This window comes from Rana temporaria, chromosome 3 (assembly GCF_905171775.1).
Source record: "Rana temporaria chromosome 3, aRanTem1.1, whole genome shotgun sequence".
NCBI lineage: Eukaryota > Metazoa > Chordata > Amphibia > Anura > Ranidae > Rana > Rana temporaria.
Genome location: NC_053491.1, coordinates 110,399,236 through 110,414,696, shown reverse-complemented (window position 1 = coordinate 110,414,696; position 15,461 = coordinate 110,399,236). Strand labels below are relative to the sequence as shown.

General features: G+C 44.0%; 1 protein-coding gene across 2 annotated transcripts in view; it reads left to right on the top strand.

The window, feature by feature from the left end:
* The window catches only part of IRF5 (interferon regulatory factor 5), an 84,909-nt gene that overhangs the window by 23,135 nt on the left and 46,313 nt on the right, over positions 1-15,461 (top strand). The window lies entirely within an intron of this gene.

The window sequence follows — 15,461 nt, the reverse complement described above, 5'->3', positions numbered from 1 at the left end:
TCTGATTGGCCGCTAGGGAAAACTTGCTCTGCCAGAACCTCTCTGGTGCCAACTGCTGGCCAGGGATGGTACCGCATCCCTGGAGGACAGACTAACCCAGTGGATTTTTCTGGAACGACAGAAGTTCCAATTTAGCAAATTTGTAAATGGGAGCAAAATAACTCTCCCATTTCCCACTAACTTTAGCGTAGTGCCCATACTGAAAGTAAGGGGGCGCTAAAATATATAATATATATATAGTGTGTGTGTGTGTGTGTGAAAAATTGTGAGTGCTGCAATTAAAAAACATAAATATTCAGTTCATACAATTGTGTAACAAAAATTAATTGTGCTAACCCAAAAAGTGAATTTTTATAACTGCTCGTAGGCAAAAATACAATGATAAGCGATAGCCAATAAATGGCAAAAAATAAATCAGCGAGACGATATAAGAGAACAATGACCTGCCATCTTTTAAATGCTGCCCGAGCATGTATACCAGGGACGTGGAAGCAGACATCCCCTCCAACTATAAGGATGTGGCTTAATAGAGTTGAAAATCTGAACAGAATGGAGGATTTGGTTTGGACCTCAAGGCAAAAACGGAAGGTATATTTAGAAATATGGGCAGAGTGGAACACATTTAGATATTGGGAGGAGACAAGACTATATGTCCCTTAATATAGACCCTCTATTTGCAATCATTAAATCTAGAACCCAGGCCTGGGCGAGACTACCTCTGGGGGTTATGGGAAGAATCAATCTAATCAAGATGATTCTACTACCCAAAATCTTATACATGATATGGCACGCTCCCTTATATATCCCACTAAAGATATTCAAACAGATGGAGGCAATACTAAACTCTTTTGTATGGGGATCGGGCAGACATAAGCTAGCTTGGTCTGTACTTAAGAATCCCACGCTAGAGGGGGGATGCTCCCTGCCAGATATTCAGGACTACTATATAGCAGCACAACTGTCCCATTTATATCATTATAATAAAACTGAGTCGAGGAAATATGGATCGATGGTTTGCAACAAGCCGGGAAGTGTGTTCCACACTCCCTGCCAGGCGATATTCAGGAAGGGACAGGGAGGGTGTAGGACACCGCAGTTTGGAGCAGGCATGCTAGTACATCACCAAAAGATATGGGACATAGCCCTTAAAAAGCAAGAAAGGTCACATATCCACTCACACACGCCACTATGGGTTAATGGAGACATGCCCGAACTGACCTCAGTACCAGACTCACAGATCTGGGCCTCGTACGGGGTACTGTACCTCTCTCAGGTCCTAACAGAAAGTGGAATCAAGCCCTTCTCAGTGATGAGAAGGGAATTCTCCCTCCCACAACAATTTCTATTTAGATATCTACAGCTCAGACACGCACTCAGACAGCAAGTGGCATTAGTGGCGGTGGACCTGGGTGTTCCGCCGGTGCTGGATGTCATATTCGGGGCTGACTCGACCAAACTCATATCCAACTTGTACTATAGTATTAGACAGCGTAGGGTAAACAAGATAGTCCAGACAGCGAGAATACAGTGGGAGCAGGACGTGGGCCCTATTGAGACAGAGGATTGGGGGGAAATTCTGGAGGGCGTTAAAACCGCATCCCCCAAGCTATCTGACAGAATGACACAATTATATATAATCCACCGAGCTTACCTGACACCATTGAGATTGACAAAGTTCCAACCCACAAGGAGCACACTATGCCCCATGTGTCTATCGGAGGAAGGCACCTTCTTCCATTTGCTCTGGCAGTGCTCCGACATGCAGGCTTACTGGCTACAAGTGACGCAATTTCTACATGACAATATGGGATCACCAGTGGGAATGGACCCAAGATTGTGCCTACTGGGTTTAATACCAGACGTTGAGGTTGACAAATACCAGACCATATTTTTACAAGAATCATTATTTGTCGCAAGAAAAGTGGTAGCTAGGGCATGGCTGCAAGCAACGGCTCCATCCTTACGGGACTGGAAGAAGGAAATAAATGCGGTACTGCCCTATAGGAAAATGATATACAAACATAGGGGCCGCCCACAAAAATTTTCTAATGTTTGGGACCGTTGGCTGGAAGATGGGGAAACGTGTACCGTATAATCCGTGAGTGATAAGGGGAAGGCAGCGGGCGGAGGGAAAGAGAATGACTTCTGAATGTATGTAAATGTGATATGGGGTACCTCGTGTAAGATACAGATAAGTAGACTGTAATAAAGTTATGTATACCTACCCGGAACGTAATGCATTTGCGGATGACCTTGAATTTTGAACATATAAGTTGTAAAACAGGAGGAAATGTAACTCCTGTGATGTATAACCTGTACACCTTAAGCACATCTCAATAAACTTGACTTTTTATGGTTAAAAAAAGATATTGGGAGGAGGGAAAGGCCTTGATGGACGCGGATTGAGGGAGGGGTGGACGGGGGGGGACCTGATGGGGGGAGGAATTATGAGCTTTTTCTTCTTTTTGTATTTTTTGTCTCCCTTTTTTTTTTTTTTTTCTTTTCTTTTTGTGTTTGTTTTGTTTAGTTTGGGGGGGTTATAGGGGAGGTAAGGCAGGAGGAACAGATTAGGTGCCCCAAGCCCGACGAGATATGGATCTCCCGTCGGACAGGTGGCAAAAGGGAAGGAGGGCAAAATGGTATTAGGGGAGCGGATCAACAAAAGTAGATTTGGGGTAGCAGGGAAGGAACAAGTATAGGAAGAGAGATAATGTAACATATTATGAGCCTCTTTTCTTCCCCCAAAAGAGATCCACCTCCCCTTTACTTTTTGTTTTTACTTTTATTATTTGAATTGTTATGAAGATAATACTGTTACTTATGTATCGACTGATTTAAACCAGAGGAATGCCTCCTAGGTTTCTGTATACTCTTGCTTTGCTAAAAAAAACAATAAAAGAAGATTGAAAGAAAAAAAAATAAAAAAATAAATAAAAATAAAATAAATGAAACTAATGAAGAAACCATTCAGTCCATAAATTGCTTAGGTGGAGCTACAGTGTCTGATGTCACCATGCACCAGCTGGTCTGTCTTGAGCCGCGGCTGTGTTTTTGAAATCTGTTGAATATCAGTATCGTTGTTTAGAAATAAAGCCTTAAACTTAGTACTGCACAATGAAGTCTCTTCTTTAGCCCTCCTAAATCGACCTTGGGAGTGAACTTTGCCTTGTCAAAACCTATGAGGAATATCGCAGCAGGGGAACAGCAGTAGCAAGAGGAGAGGTCAGAGGAACCTGTGGATATACCGTCCCTGGCTAACTGATCCCTATTGTATAAGCCCATATGATCTCTATAACCTGAGATCCGACATATTTGGTAAGTGGCGTTGATTGTTTAATGGACAGAACATGCGATTAACCTTCTGTCAAGCTGTTTGTTTTTACTGGTCTGCAAAGCAATTTATGGACTGAATGGTTTCTTCATTAGTTTAATTTTTTTTTTGCTATTTACTGGCAATCACTTATTGTATTTTTGCCTATAGTTATAAGTTCACTTTTTGGGTTACTGCAATAATTTTTGTTGCACAGTAAGTGCTTCATGGGCAGTGCATCACCAAGCCTCAATGACTCAGATTTGCAAGGCCGCAACTTGTGGTCAGTGCATACAATTACTAGATTCTATCAGGTGGATGTAAGACAGCAAAGGGATGCTGCCTTTGGGCGCAGTGTACTGCAGGCAGCAGTATAGGTCCTTGAGTCTGATGGCGGCCTGCTTTTATTCGTGTCTCCCTCCCCTCAGAAGGCATTGCTTTGGGATATCGCACATAGTAATAACTATGGCTGCTCTGTGTCCCGTGATGTACGATAAATAAAATATGATTTTTATAACAGCTTACCTGTAAAATCATTTTTCTTGGAGTACACCACAGGACACAGAGCTCCCTCCCCTCTTATTGGGATACTTATTGCTTGGCTGCAAAAACTGAGGTACTCCCTGGATGGAAGGGGGTTATCTAGGGAGGGACTTCCTGTCTTTGATTGCACCAGTGTCCATCACCTGACGGTGGCCTATAACTCACATAGTAATTACTATGGCTGCTCTGTGTCCTGTGATGTACTCTCTAAGAAAAATATTTTACAGATAAACTGTTATAAAAATCCTATTTTATCTTCTTGTGGTTTTTTTTTTTTTTTTTTTTTTTTTATATAGGTGTTGGTACCGTGAGGAATAATTTTAGGGGTTTGGCAAGGATAATATATATTTTTTTTTTTACTTGAGGTAAATAAGTGGGAAGATATTGGTGCCCTGGCATGAGTGTGAGTGCATGTACATGTAATAACTGCATTCCACAGTTGCATAGAAAAACATCACCTGTTATTCATCAAATGAGACTCCTTATTATAAAATGGTGCGTCATAAAAAAATGTAATTAAAATCAAAGGAAAGCTTCATGCAGGTCACATGGTGGAATTCCCATGTTACACTAATTCTGGATACCTGTAATTGTTGGGAGTCTCCATAAGGACTAAAAATAACACTTCTTTAATCAGGAGTCTCGTCATCGTGTGCTATTGCAGAAACCAGCAAGAAGTGAATGAGTTCAGTCTGCCCAAAAGGTTGCTGTGTGTAAGGATATGGGTAGCGTGGTACAACTATCCATAGAATACTTTACTTCTTTAACCCCTTCCCACCCTCTCCAGCATCCTTTTAAAAAGTTTGGAACACCCGTGGGGTGGGAAGTATTGACGATCTTGTGACCCCCCCCCCAATCACAGGGGTCACATGGTCGAAAGCTGGTCCCGTTAGCTACTGATCTTTAGCCCAGCGTGCATGAAGCCTTGGTTTCTTTGTCCAGCTACAGTCTACAAATGGTCCAGAATGACCTGCGCTCAGAGGAGGCAGGTTTAATAATAATAATGGGCCTTAGTAAATTTAAAGGCATACTTGCCAACTGTCCCGTTTTTAAAGGGACAGTCCCGTCAAATAGGACCTAGTCCCGGCTAATTTAGCCTGCCGGGACTTGTCCCGGCTAGTGGGGAAGGCAGGTGCGGCAGTATGTTTATATATCTCCCTGCAGTCCCCGGCTGCCTGGTCCTGACACACACATTGCAGAGTGAGACGGAGTGAACTGAGCCCGCCCCCCTCCTCCTCCTGCTGTGTGATGTTTCCTGTATACACAGAGGAGGAGGGGGAGGAGAAGGAGGCTCACCACGCTGCTGCCGAGAAAAGCTGCTCGTCTGACAAGATGACACATGTCCTGATGCAAAGTAAGTGAGCCTTCCAGAGGGGGAGGGAGGGGGTCATGCCTACAGGTTACAGTTTACTGTGAGTAATTTTGGGGGAAAGGATATGTTCTAGGGGGCACTTTATGATGTATGCTGCAAGGGGGATTGGATATGAAATCTACCCCCTTAGCACATATTCCTCCCCCCAAATTAAAGCTGCCTTCTGCCACAGAGGGGGTGGCCCTTAGCATCCCAGAAGAGATGTGGCAAATTGCTCCAGGTGCCCATACTAATGCCCCCTTTCCAGGCAAGTTAGCAAAGTGTGGGTTCCAGGTCACAGGTCCAGGTTCACACTGAAAAACACAGGAACACGCTGTGCGTTCTGTGCAATTTCAGCCCAATTATGTCCGCACACTCTCTGACCATCTCCTATACCATGTCTGCAGTCTCTAACTAAGGATGAGTTCCAGCGTTTTCACACAGCCCATGTGCAGAGCCCACCAGGAAGTCAGCACTGCGCTAATCACAGGCAGTGAGTCATAGGTGTACAAGGCAGGAGGCGTGCTGATACTTGTAGTCCTTTATATTGGACCTTCCCTTACCCTAAGGACTTCCTCTCCCCTCTTACACAATCACAAAGGTTGTATCAATTTCCTGTAATTCTCTCTTTATTGAGTAGACCCTATAATCCAGTGGTCTCAAAGTACCGGCCCGCGGACCAGTTATAAATGGCCCGCAGGCAGGGTGGAAGTGGGGGGAGTAGATTTCCTTCACATGCAGAGTAGCGCAGGAAGCGTCTGTCATAAGTTCACTTCTCTGTCTCACGCTGCGGCTGCTCCCCGCCCCCCGGCGCCCCCCTTCTCTCTTCTCGTCCATCCCTATTTGCTTGTGATATCACCTGGGATGGACGAGAAGAGAGGGGGGCCCGCCGGGGGGAGGGGAGCAGCCGCAGCGCGAGGCAGAGAATCGAACATATGACAGACGCTTCCTGCGCTACTCTGCATGTGAAGAAAAAAAGAAAAACAAGTAAATGCTGACATGTACACTGATTGTGCCCCATGTGCTCTGTTTGTTCCCCATGTACCCCGATTGTGACCTCATGTTCCCCATGTGCCTTAATGTCCCCCATGTACCCTGATTGTACCCCGATTGTGCCCCCATGTACCCTGATGTGCCCCATGTACGTGCCCTCATGTACCCTGTTTGTACCCTGAATGTGCCCCATGTACCCTGATGTGCTCCGATGCGCCCCATGTGCTCTGATGCGCCCCATGTACCCTAATGTGCCCCGATTGTGCTCTGATGTGCCCCATGTACCCTGATGTGCCGGGCTCTGTACCCTGATGTGCCGGGCTCTGTGCCCTGTCGTGCCGTGTCCTGTGCCCTGATGTGCCAGGCTCTGTACCCTGATGTGCGCTGTGCCCTGTACCCTAATGTGCTGGGCTCTGTGACCTAATGTGCTGTGCCCTGATGGTGAGTGGTCAGTGTGCAGTGGTCGGTGTGCAGTGAATTGGTCATCGTGTAGTGCAGTGGTCAGTGTGCAGTGGTCGGTGTGCAGTGTAGTGGTCAGGGTTAATAATGCATCCACTGACACCAGTGCTGGGGGTAAAAATGCATCCACTTACAGCAGTGCTGGTGGTAATAATGCGCTCGCTGACACCAGTGCTGGGGGTTAATAATGTGTTCACTGACACCAGTACTGTTGTTTTTGAAGTTTGAAAGTTTGCATGCGGCCCCCCATGGCATATGAAAACTTTTCTTGTGGCCCTCAGGTAATTTGAGTTTGAGACCCCTGCTATAATCTGATAAGTAGGCGAAGATTATGCAGAGTGGGTGGAGCTTCGGGGAAGTGAGTGTGGTAATTAATTAATAGCTGTGCTGCAAAGTGTCCCTGGATTTTTTTTTCAAATGTTGGCAACTATGTAAAGGCAGAAAATGGGGTTGCCATCCAGCCCTAGTCCGGGTTTTGAATCGTGTATCTGGGTTTCAGACTGCCTAAAACTTAGACATATTATTCAGACAGACTGTGGCTTCCCAACATAGGTGTGGGCACACCCTAATCACCTCATGTAGTGCAGATTCCCCGTACTGCCCAGGTCCCCCCCTCTACTCAGAGCTGTGGGCAGGTTCCGGATGGTGAGAGAGCGGGAAGGGGCCTGTAAATTTGTCATTTACTCGCCCCTTCCTTTTCTGGATGAACACACTGAGTGATCGGTACCGATCAGTTTTTTTTAGTATGTGTGTGTGTGTGTACACAGACACATGCACATGTGTTTGGGGGTGCACACCTATGCAAGTACCACAACTGACAAATGCACAGGCGTGCTCGCGGTCCGGTAGAACAGAAAGGACTCCATGTGCTCCTCCCACCCATACTCCAATCCCTGGCATGCTGCGCCTCAGAAAATGGATGTGCGGGCTAGAAATTTGAAGCCCAGTAGTCTCTCTGCAGATACATCGTGGATGAAAGATGTCGATGCCTGAGCCTCCATCCTTAGGGGAGCATGGTCACCATCCACTGTCCTGTAACTGAAATCTCCCCCTCCCTTTTTCTCTTACCTCTGAGTGCACTAAGGAAGGTTGGCTTTTGGGAACCCTTATTTAAGGGGGAATGCTGGGAACTCTGAAGCAAGTGGGGGGGGGGGCTTTGGTGAGCAGAGACCCCCTTACATCAGAGTTCCCCCTTTAAAAAAAACATACTGCAGTTTAAATCTCTGCATTAAAGCAGAATATTGAAGCAAAGGCTTTTTGTGTCATTTTATCGTTTTAATAGACTTTTTTCAGTTTTATCTTGTTATTTCTGGCTGAAATGTCATAATCATCCTTTTGCATGTTGGGTCTTGTGGTTTTCTAGTTAGGGGTGTTCAGCTTTATGTACTTCCCTTTTCATTTCTGGATGTTGGTTTAGTCCAGATGTATTATAAATACAGTGGGGAAGTCCCTTTTGTATATTTGCAGATCCTACTACTGCCATATGAGAATAGGCTTTATACTTTTTTTTTTTTTTTTTTTTCTGGGTCATGTGCTTGTAAAATCCATTAAGGTGGGAAGTTATATTTATTCTCTAAAGCGCTGTACTTTTGTTAGGCTATACACAATTCAGATAGTGTGCATTTTTTTTTCCAGTTTCATTCATTTGTTCTTTTATAAAATGTATCTATTTTTAAAAGTGTTTGTCAAAATCGGTTGTAAAATACTTCCTTCATGTGACAGGCAACAGTCGCACTAGTCGCGCACTGAAATGATCCATTTTAGCGTGCAGGTTGGTGTCCATTGTGTGGGGGGCGCGGTGCAATAGCAATTTTACAGCCCAATGCAATGTTTAACTTTTTTCTTTCTTTTTTCTAACTTTAATTGGTAAAATTACATTTCATTCTTGTCTATCTACCACAGTGGAGCGGTCAGTCACTTATGTATGATAAATATTCAAGCTTCAAGTGTATATTTAGCTTTGTTTTCTAATTGTGGCAAAGTATGGTTCGATTTTATTTTCTGGTTGATGCAATGCAATCATAACGATCAAATCCACAAACGATCCAATAGCCATAACTTCCCATTTTGTTAGATTTTTCTTTTTTTTTTTTTTTTACCTTTAGATTGAACCTAATTTAAACTGAGTCGACTGGACAGGGCGAGAAATTATTCGTTTTGCATCGATTGGCAGCAGGGTTGCCAACCTCCCGTAGCATTTTTTTACTGGCAATCTGAGAAATTACAGAAGTCCTATTGAAAACTAACACAGTGAATATTTGAAGTATAAACCTGATATGGAAACACTGACAATACCTAGAACAAAAGTAATTTGCTTGATTTACACTTAAAAAGTCAACACCGCATGACATTATCAGCCCCTGATATTTACTGGCCGTTGGCAATTGATTTTTACAAACTGTTAGTTAATTTACTGGCAGTTGGCAACCCTGACTGGCAGCCGTGTGGCACTTGGTTCATGAATACTGTTGTATTACGATTGATCGGATTATGAAATTACATAGTGGAAACAGATGCAATCAATAAGTCATGACTGTATCTTAACTGTCGATCGAAATCAGCTTACCTGTGTGTGAAATATTAATTCAATGGGTTGTTGATGATAATAGATTAATTACTCCTCGGAATTCATTGATCAGAAAATAAATTGATCATTTATCCAAAGCGTGTATGAGCACCATTACTTAAAGCGGGGGTTCACCCTAAAAAAAAAAAAAAATTCTACCATGTCATCCAGCATACTAGCGTGAGCTACAGTATGCCTTTATTTTATTTTTTTGCGCCGTATTCACATTTTAATCTCGTAGTTAAGTTTCAGACTCCCCGCGAGGAGTAGGCGTTCCTATGCAGAGGGGAACATGATTGACGGCGGGCTATGGCGCGTCACGCTTCCCGAAAATAGCCGAAATAGGACTTGGCTCTTCACGGCGCCTGCGCAGTCAGCTCCTAGTCTGTGCGCAGGCGCCGTATAGCGCCGTGAAGAGCCGAGTCCTACTCCGGCTAATTTCGGGAAGCGTGACGCGCCATAGCCGGCCGTCAATCATGTTCCCTCTGCGTAGGAACGCCCATTCCCCGCGGGGAGTCTGAAACTTAACTACGGGATTAAACTGTGAGTACGGCGGAAAAAAATAAAATAAAGGCATACTGTAGCTCACGCTAGTATACTGGATTTCATGGTAGAAACTTGTTATTTAGGGTGAACCACCGCTTTAAGTTACAAGATCTCTAATGTATACCGCTACAAGAAAAAGTATTGTCCAGTGGCAAAAAAATTGACTTGAGAAAAAAACTTGCGTAGCTATCAATCAAAAAGCTGCAATGCATTGTTGTAGAGGAGGCCAGCTATATTCTTATATAGCCTAAAATATTTTAGGGTTAAGTAGATAGTCCATTACATACTGTATAGTACTTTGTGGTTATAAAGCTCAGTTCTGTGGAATACTCCATCTTGCACGAGAAGTGTAACTTTCATAACGGAGAAGTAGGAAGGGGATTCAGTGACTTGTAACACAAGCAAAATACTAATAGTCATGAGTTGAATCAAATTTGCATTGCACTGCAACTGTTATTTTCACATGTGAATCCCCTCAATGAATCTGCATTTGAAGACCTATCATAATGAAACCCACTTTATTTTTAAAGATCAGTCACACCTTATTCCTTTGAGAGAGAACCATGTGTTTTTCATGTGCTCTTCCAGCTGGTGGCCATCTCATCTGTTGGTCCTACAACCCCCTAGTACATTTTCAAGGGGGTTCAGGTGAAAAACACATACAGTAACAAGGAGTCCTCCGGGCCTGACAACAGAGCCACAAAAAAAGCAAAGTGTACTGCAGGAGCCACTGGTAGCTTGAACCTATTTCCCACCTCAGACACACAGCCAGGCACACAGCATTTTTGCCATTCTTCCTCTGGCTCGAAAGATCAGTCTAAAGATACATTTTTATGGCTTTTATTAAAACCGTAGGGGGAAAGGGATCATGGGATGCCCTAGAACTGCAACAGCTGTAGGACTTGCTCAGTACAAAATGTAAACTGTACTGTATTGCACAATTCTCTGACGCACTGCAATCTCATGACTGTATTGCACAACTCCTGGCTATACTGGACCTGCAAAAAGAAATGTATAGCAAGCATGAAAGAAACCTTGCTCTGATCTGTCAAGCCCACTGTGAAAAGTTTAGAAAACGGCAAAACCCAAATCTAGGTGCTCCAAGGCTCAGGATGTCCTTCCTACATCCAAAAACTGTGTCCTGAGTACTAAAACGAAAGCGCCTTGTGCACAGCATTATCAAAAAATGACAGACATATTTATATATTTTTTTATATATATATATATATATATGTATGTATATATGTGTATGTATATATATATATTGTGACAGGAAGTCAGGTAAATCTGTGGGTGTTGTCACTGACGGGACATACATTTCTGCCTTGTTTAGACGATACACAGATTGTTATCGGGCGTCGGCTACAAACGTAGTCCGAGGAAGGCTAGAGGCTGTTAGAAAACTTCAGCTGTTAAGAATGAAGCAATCAAGGCCTTTATAAGTAGCCAGAGGGTTACCACTTGGTTGCTGCATCACTCCTAAGGCTGTGTGAGTAGGAGAGCAGTGCCAGAAAGTCTCCTGATGAGGTGAGGAGACCATTGACTTTTTCCTGTGTTATCAATGTCAAAAGACTACTGTTTGTGCTGTATGACCAGCATTGTCTGCCCAGCGCTAGGCTGAGCCAGACTCCTTAGATAGGTTCCTGTGTGGAAGGTAGACACCCAGAGTGGCTAGGATTTATTTTATATTTGATTTTGTTTATGCTGTTTGGATGCTTGCAATTATTTTCCAGCAAGATGGAAAAATAAACCCAAAACTTTATTTTTCAACTGTCTTCGACTGCCAGTCTGTATAAAATCAGTGTGTGGTGAACCCAAGCAAGGGGTCACACACCCCGCTACCGAGCTAACCCCTCACAAAATATATATATATATATATATATATATATATATATATATATATATAACACACACACATTAGATAAAAGGAGAATGGAGTCCACTCCCACCAATCAAGTGATGTCATTGATTAGAATAAACAAATATCGCTGTGAGTGTGTGCTTCCTGGAAAGTGCAAGCCATATCGTAAACATTTTTCAATAAATATACTGGATAAAAATGTATCTAAAGAAAGGGACATATGATAGATTTGGATTAAATGTAGTATAAGAGCATATGGGTTGCACTTCCTAAGAACCACACACCCACATCGAGTTTCTTGCTTATTCCAATCAATGACATCACTTGATTGGTGGGAGTGGACTTTAATGTCCTTTTATCTAATGTGTATCTATATGTTGTGTCTGTCATTTTTTGATTAATGCTGTGAACAAAGCTTGTGCCGAAACGCGTCAGTACTGATCGTGGCCTGTCATCCCTTGGGAGATCAAAGCACCCCACTGTCAATTCTCCTCTGTAGGGAAACGGGGTGAATTATTCAGCCACAAAATATTTAGGCTTCTTTACACCAGCTTCCTTCTGGCTCAGCGCAGGCTGGCTGGGCAAATGTTCTTCAGTAGGCCCCCCAGCTGAGCCTAGCTGGGACCTCCAATGTCTTTACAAGGGCTCCTCCTCCTGCACAGGGATTTCCACCTGCTGGACTGATTTCAAGAACTCTACTCTCTGCTGCCAGGCCTCAGACAACTTATGGGCTCTCCCTCCTCCTTCTGGGCACAACTCCCTAGGAATTGTTCGGAGTTCCATAAATGTTTAGGTCAGAGGCATATCTAGTGAAAATGGCGCCTATGGCAAGCACTGAAACTGCGCCCCTGTTGAAACATTTGAAGCCCATCTTTCAGATAATCTTAACAAAAAAAAACAGCTAACAAAACTAGTGATATTTATCATCCCTTGTGATACCTTGGGTAGTGACATATCCTCTTTTTGGAGAAATCTGGGGTTTATTAGACCCCTGGTCCCTCCTCTGCCCCCCAAGGCCAGGTAAATGCAGAACCAATACTGGAAGTGATGAAATCTTCATCACTTAAGGGCTCAGTTTTCACAGAGGGAGAAACTGATGTTCCTCCTTCTTTGTGCGCTGCCAATCCGACGAGACGGAATGGGAGAGCCTGGGAGAACAGGGGAGGGCTGTGGCTGAACGCAGCAGGGATAGAGCTGCCATTGTCCATTAGCAAAGGTGCTGAAAAGAAGATCCTGCCTATGCTCGGGAGGAGAGAAGAAGAGACCCTCAGACCCTGGTAAATGCCATGATGCCCAGCCACTCATCAGCGCCCCCTTCATATGGCGCCCATGGCACTTGCCATGGCTGCCATACCCTAGATACGCCACTGGTTTAGGTTGCCTGTCCTGCTCTCCCTCCCCCTATGTTTCCAGAACATTCTAGAAGACTGGGGGAGTAGCTGAGCAGCCCAAAGCAGTCAACCCCTGCTGCACTCTTCTTCACTCTACTCTGAACTAGGAGGATGTTGCACTGCAAATTCTATTTTCATTGATTCATTCGCAGTACATGCTGCTGATGTTGACTCTTCATTGCTAGAACCTTTCATCAAACTGCAGAGCGATCTAGTTGCCCAAGCAGGATTTATGCTAGATAACCCTTATATTCAGTTAAACCGTGCAATTTTTAGGAAGTTTCCTTCACTTTGAGAAAAGAGAACTATTTATAAGGAATTTCTCACATCCTACTCTCTAGAATCGTGCTTCATTCGGGTGAGTAATTCATTAACACAAATGTGCAGCCGCCTGAACATAGTAAACAGAGATAATCTTCACTTGCTGCAATGGAACCTGGTATAAAATAACTTGCATCTGTTCACCAAACCCAAGTCATGTTTGGGGCTCTTTCACACAGTTAGCCAGCGGGGTTGGTAAAGTCGGGTGGCTGAGTTGCTGTTTAACATTACAGCCTGATTGAGCTGTACACGTCGTGGCAGCAATACTTTGTATAGCGCTGCAGTATTTTTTTAATTGGACTGCAGAGATTGACAGGGGACACTGCCTGTTAAATTTGCCCATTGAGATCAAAGGGGCCGCACCGGAACTGAAAGCCAAATTCTTGGCTCGCAGTTGCAGTGCAGTCCCGTAATGTAAAATTGCCATTCAGCAATAAGGCTTAACTGTACTGTAAATATCTCCTAAACCTGCACCATTAAGGGGATATTTACTTCTGTAGCAGCTGGTAACGACACAATCGCATGCGCTCCTAAAGGTACTGCATCCCCGTGATGTTCCTACTGAGTTCTGTGCTGTAAACGGTGACTCCCATGCGCATGCCCATTAACCCAGAAAGAAGACTGGGTGAAGATGGAAGCCCCGTCAACGAGTGTTGCCAACTTACCAGATTGAAATTTACTGACACAACACCCAAAATTTACTGGCACAGCCAAGTTTTTACTGGCAGTTATAAAATTAAAATTTTAAGTGCAAATTCCAGTATTTATGCTACAAATCAGTACAATATCCAAGTAGCAATGCAATTTAAGGTAGATATTAAGGCAAAGGGCATATTTCTTATTTATTGTTTTCCGATATAGTAAGTACGTAGCTAAAAAACAGGACTCAGGAGAGCAAGAAATTCGAATGGAGGATGTACTCATGAAATTGACTCACACAGTGATGCTGACAGCAGTGTGCAGCAGCACAGATTATGATGACTTCTCACCGACATGACATGGCCTCTCCTGAGTCACAGTGACAGTCTCTCTCAATGCCAGGTGGTCCCTCCAGTCCAAACAGCACTGACAGTCCCGCTCCTGGCTTGCCTTACTCCTGTTCTGCAGACCATAACAAAAGGCTCTGGCCGCTCGGCTCCCTTGCACCATGACCTCACACAAAACGCTCAGACACCACTTCCACCAGACCTATCCCCTCACCGGCACTGCCCAAACACACTGTAGCAGGCACTTGGATGGTCTCAGCCGGCTCCGAATCCGAGCTGCCTATGCACCGTTCCGAGCCGAGTGCCACAGCCATATTTTTTACTGGCAACCTTTGCCTCTTACTGGCAGGAGAAAAGTGGCTGGCTGGCGGTTGGCAACACCACTGTCAACAGTGACAGCGCGTTGCTGGAGGGCTTTGTTTTATGTTGAGTTTCACATAATGTACTAATATGTGATGTATACTGGCACATTATAACTTTGCCTTGCAGGGGAAAAGTGTTTTTTTTTTTTTTTATCTTCCAGTTTTTAATACCGGTTTTAGGAAGGGAAAAAAAAAAAACACAGGTGTCAGGAGGCAGCTGTATTGCCTCCTGAACGCGTGTCATCTGTTGCTCTACAAATCAGAGGGTGGTAAGCACTGCCACCTGTCTGAAAGGAACCTAAATCTGAACTCCAGGCAGACATAAAAAATGCTGTTTAACCACTTCAGCCCCGGAAGAATTTACCCCCTTCCTGACCACAGCACTTTTTGCAATTCGGCACTGCGTCGCTTTAACTGACAATTGCGCAGTCGTGCGACGTTGCACCCAAACATAATTGACGTCCTTTTTTCCCCCCCCACAAATAGAGCTTTCTTTTGGTGGTATTTGATCACCTCTATGTGTGTGTGTGTGTGTGTGTGTGTGTTTGTTTGTTTGTTTGTTTGTTTGTTTTTTTGTTTTTGTTTTTTTTTAATCGAGACTGCAACATTATGGCAGACACATTGGACACTTTTTGACACATTTTTGGGACCATTGTAATTTATACAGCGATCAGTGCTATAATAATGCACTGATTACTGTGTAAATGACACTGGCAGGGAAATGCCTTGTTTACATAGGCATCTCCCCGTTCTGCCTCTCCTGACTTCAATC